This window comes from Rousettus aegyptiacus, unplaced genomic scaffold, assembly GCF_014176215.1.
Source record: "Rousettus aegyptiacus isolate mRouAeg1 unplaced genomic scaffold, mRouAeg1.p scaffold_m13_p_1, whole genome shotgun sequence".
Classification (NCBI taxonomy): Eukaryota; Metazoa; Chordata; class Mammalia; order Chiroptera; family Pteropodidae; genus Rousettus; species Rousettus aegyptiacus.
In genome coordinates this window covers 18,489,162-18,493,634 of record NW_023416284.1, presented here as the reverse complement: position 1 = coordinate 18,493,634, position 4,473 = coordinate 18,489,162, and the positions used below count along the sequence as shown (strand labels likewise).

Genomic DNA, 4,473 nt, shown 5'->3' with positions numbered 1-4,473 from the left:
TGGACATTAAACAAGTCACTCCCCTATCTGGGCCTCGGTCCCTCCCCATAAGATAAAGTCATTTCCCTAATTCCTAGCCTCCCTGGGCAAACTGGGGAAATCTTGTTCTAGGTGGAGTTCCTCACTGCCCCCGCCCTGTGCCCCAACTGCACAGGGCATGTCCCTCGTTGTAGGGTAATGAAGTCTCCTTTTGCTGTGTGTTTCTTCCCCACCGGACTTAGGACAGAGACCTCAGTGCATGCTCAGCCTGAGACCAGAGCCTGCTCGCCTGCTCACAGTAGGTGCTCAGAAAACACCGGTGAAAGGAACGAAGGGATCTTGCGAAGTGTGGGTTTTAGAAGCTGCCTTAAGGCCCTTTCAAAACGATCAGGCCTGATGAGCAAATGGTCCCTCACCAACGTCCTCACAGATGTTGTTGTGGCTGCCCTGTCTCTGATATCTTCCAGGTGTCACTTTTTCCCTTTATTCCATTGACACCTGCCTCTCGCACTTCCTGTGTGCTGCTCTAATATCTGGGCCTGGGAAAGTATGGAAACAAGCTGGTACGCTTGTGCATGAAGTATTGTCAGGTCTCTGATGAGGGGCCGAAAGGCTCTGCTCTGAGTGAAGGTGTCTAAGGAAATATGGAGTCTCCGGGTCTCCACACCTCAGGCATTGACAAGAGTCTCAGTGCCATCCCTGCTGTCCAACATGTGGACTAGAAGCTGCCTATCCAGTCTGCACCTGTGATTCCAGGATTTCTGCCTGCTTCCAGAATCCGCTTTCCCAAGTCGTCTGGCTCACTCCAATTGTCCTCTCTCTAAGGCACTGGAAACCGTGCTGAACGAGGTCCCACCTGCAGGTGCAACAGACAGTCCCTTGTTCCCTTGTCTGTCTGACCCTCTGACCTTTTGGGAGATAGCCAATCCCTCCTCCCATCAGCCCTGATAGAATTGGCTGTGGCAGGGGTGAGAGGGGGAGAAGATCAGCCTGAGAGAGAAGCTGGAGCCAATGACAAAAGGCCTGACCCCAGGGCGAGGAGCATAGACTCCATCCGGTCAGCAAGAGGAGCAGGCGGGGCGAGCCCAGCAGGCCGTCTGCGCAGCCGGGCTTCGCAGCACCCTGGTCCAGGGGTCTAGGAAACTGACTGGAGGTGACTCTGGTGGGCCCGGGAAACCACGTGACCACAAGTTACCTTGGAGTCTCTCACCTAAAGGACCCTCCACTCATTCCAGGACCAGCCTGTCTGCCATCTCAGCCGATGGTATTGGACACAGAGACCAAGTGACCATTCAGCGGGTCACCTACACGGGCTCTGCCCAGCAGGGCTGTCCTGGCTCAGGCCCCTCCATGTCCTCTCCTCTCCCAGCAAGTCCAGCCTCATGGGGGCAGCCCTGGACGAGCCCCCAGGAACTGGATCAGAGGGTCCCTGCTCACTTAAAGTACAAGATGGCCAAGGACACCTCCAAGGACACAGGGGGCCGGAAGGCCGGGGCTCTTCTTCTTACATTTGCTACATTCTTCAAATTGTCCTTGATCATCACAAATTGCCCTTAGAGATAGAAGTTGTGAAAATTAAAGCAGAAATCAGCAACAGTGGTTTCTATGAAATGAGATCAAGTTTCCTTCCACACAATTAAACTGCACAAGTAAAATGTCCTCGTCACACAATTTACTGACTCTTGTTAGAGTCGATATATGCTGACGAAAAGACTGGAAGTTTCTGGGTATTTAAGGAACAAAGAACAGGAGGCTTCAGAGAGTCAGACAGACTTGGATGGCCTCGGCTCAGCCATGTTCGTGTGCAGGTTTCGCTTCACCTTTCAAACCTCCGACTCCTCATCCTAAAGTGGGCGATGGCACCTCCTTCACGAGTGTAAGTGAAAAACTTGGATAAAACAGCGCAGCACCTGGGACACTGTGAACACGCAAAACGTGGTGGTCGCCGTTATCAACTAGGTGAAGAGTAACGATAAAGCAGAGGTTGTCTTGGGAGAAAGGCTTCTTGCCTCTTTGTCCCTTTGGAAATTTCCTTGATGGACTGCCAGAGCCAGTTCGATAGTCGCTTCTTCTGATAAAATAAAACGTAACTGCAGAAAGCCTTATCATCACAGCTTTATCATCACTGCGATGCTCATAAAATCCATTCCTTACGCAAGCCCGGGAGCAGCCTGCGCTGGGCAGAGTCTCTTTGTATCCCTACGACAGCTGCATGGGGGGATCGTCCTCCAATTTTGCAGATGTGGAAACTGAGGCTCAGAGAGTGACACCACTTCAACAACGCAACAACAGAGGTCTCTAAGGATCTGCCACATGAGATCCAGCAGTGAACAGAGTTCCCGCTCCCCTGGTACTGGGAGTAACAGATCATAAGGAATGAAGGTATAAAATGTGTTAGGTGGCGATAGTGTGATGGCGGCAAACACAGCTAGATGTCAGGCCCACACAGCTGGATGTCAGGCCAAACACAGCTGGATGTCAGGTCAAACACAGCTGGATGTCAGGTGGCCCCCTTTGTCCTAATGAGAGGCTCACTTGTGTTCTGCTGCCATGAGGCCTCTCAGAGCTGTTTCCTGCTGGGGAGGATTCTGATCACAAAGAACATTCTTATGGGAATAATGGATGTATGGAGTAGGACCTAAGGATACTTCTCCGTTCATTCACTCATTCATTTATTACTCAGGTCAGTCCTGGGTATAAGTCAGTGAAACCAGAGACAAGGCCCCCTCTTAGAGCTCACACTCCAGCCAGGGGCCTGATGCCTAAGGTCAACACAGATCAGTGAGGTCACGCCGATTCTTGACCTGTTTTAGCCTCAGGGTTTTACCTGTACAACACAGGCAGTAACAGCCTGTATTGACCGATCATCCTGTGCTGAGAACAGTGCTGACAATCCACGTGCTTCATCTCTGCCCAGCCTTAGACCACCCTGTGACTCACAATGCACAGATTAGGAAACTGAGGCCCAGAGAGGTGACGTCAGCTGCTCAAAGTCATAGAGTCAACAAGTGGCTTCAGAGTCAGAGGACTCCAGTTTATATCCAAATTTGGCCACTCCCCTTGGCAAGCTTCTCACCTCCGAGCCTATTTCTTTGTCAGCAAAATGATGGTGACAACAGTACCTGCCTAAGAGAGGCTGCAGTGAGGGGCAAGTCAGACAGTGTTTGGGGCGCACACGGGAATGTGCCTGGCACAGCGTGATCGTGAGGAAGATGAAAGCACTCCCTCTCATATGGAGCTCGCTGCACTCAATCCTCCTGCAGGCCTTAAACGGAGCATGCTGTTATAACCCTTTAACAGAATGGTCATTACCTGCAGCTAGTTCACAGATGAGCAAACTGAGGCTCAGAGGGGTGGAGTCCATCCCTAAAGTCACAAGATGATGAATAGCAGAGTCAGATTCTTACCGTGCTTTCTATCTAATCATTGCTGGTTCTTCTCCTTTTCTTTTTTCTTGTTTCTTTTCTTTCCTTTTCTTTTTTAATTGCCTACAGGACCTGGTCTTCCTAGGTGGTCTCCCATTCAAGTACTAACCAGGCCCGACCCTGCTTAACTTTCGAGATCAGACGAAATCGGGCACGTTCAGGGTGGCATGGCCATAGACGCCTTTGCTTTTTTCTTTGCTTTTTTTTTTTTGACTCATCTTCTTCTGTCCATTATATCAACCAAATATTCTTCACTACTTTTCCGATTCTATTGGTTTCAAAAGCCTGCATCCTGTCGCTCCCCAGTGAGGTACCATAAATGAAAGAAATTTGTTTATTTAGTTGTAACACAGTCTAAAGCTAATCAGCAGCTCACCCCACCCTCTGAATAACATCGACACCTCCACAGGCCTTGACTCTAATCTCGTGTTACTGTTGGTTTCCTCTAGCGTTATGATGCCACCTTCTTTATCTATCTCTCCCAACTTAGTCCTCACTGTTGCTGTCATTGGTTTTCCTCTTGTTTCATAAATTTAACGAGTAATTACCTTTGCCCCACGCACACAGATATTTCCACATGCTTTTCTTGTGTTCGTCCTATGCCTTCCTTTTAGGTTTGGTGTTCTTCTTTCGGAAGTGATCTTTTCTTCATTCTTTTAGCAAGACCTGGCGAGTGGTCAACTCTCAATTTTTAACTGAAAGTATCTTTTTTTCTCTCTCTCAATTTTGACTGATGATTTAGCTAGAATAACTTTGGTAGTTATTCCTCTTGGCACTGAAAATATTGTTCCAGTGTTTTCTGGTCTCTATTGTTGCTGTGATGTTGTCTGCTGTCAATCTGTCTGTCTTTAGCTGATCTGTCCTTTTCCTGGTAGCCTTTAAAATATATCTATAGAGTATTTTAATGTATATCCAGAGGTCCCTCATGCTTTTATATACTGCCATTCTACCAGTTCTATCCAGTTCCAATATTATAAATTAGTTGTACTTGTTTTAGGAGATTTTATAAATAGAATTATACAGTATGTTCCCATTTGTGTCTGTTTTTTTTTTCTTCTTAACGTTATGT

General features: G+C 48.2%; 1 pseudogene; it reads right to left on the bottom strand.

Moving 5' to 3' along the window:
* Positions 1-3,464: 3,464 nt before the first annotated feature.
* Positions 3,465-3,583, bottom strand: LOC118605011 (annotated as a pseudogene).
* Positions 3,584-4,473: the final 890 nt, after the last annotated feature.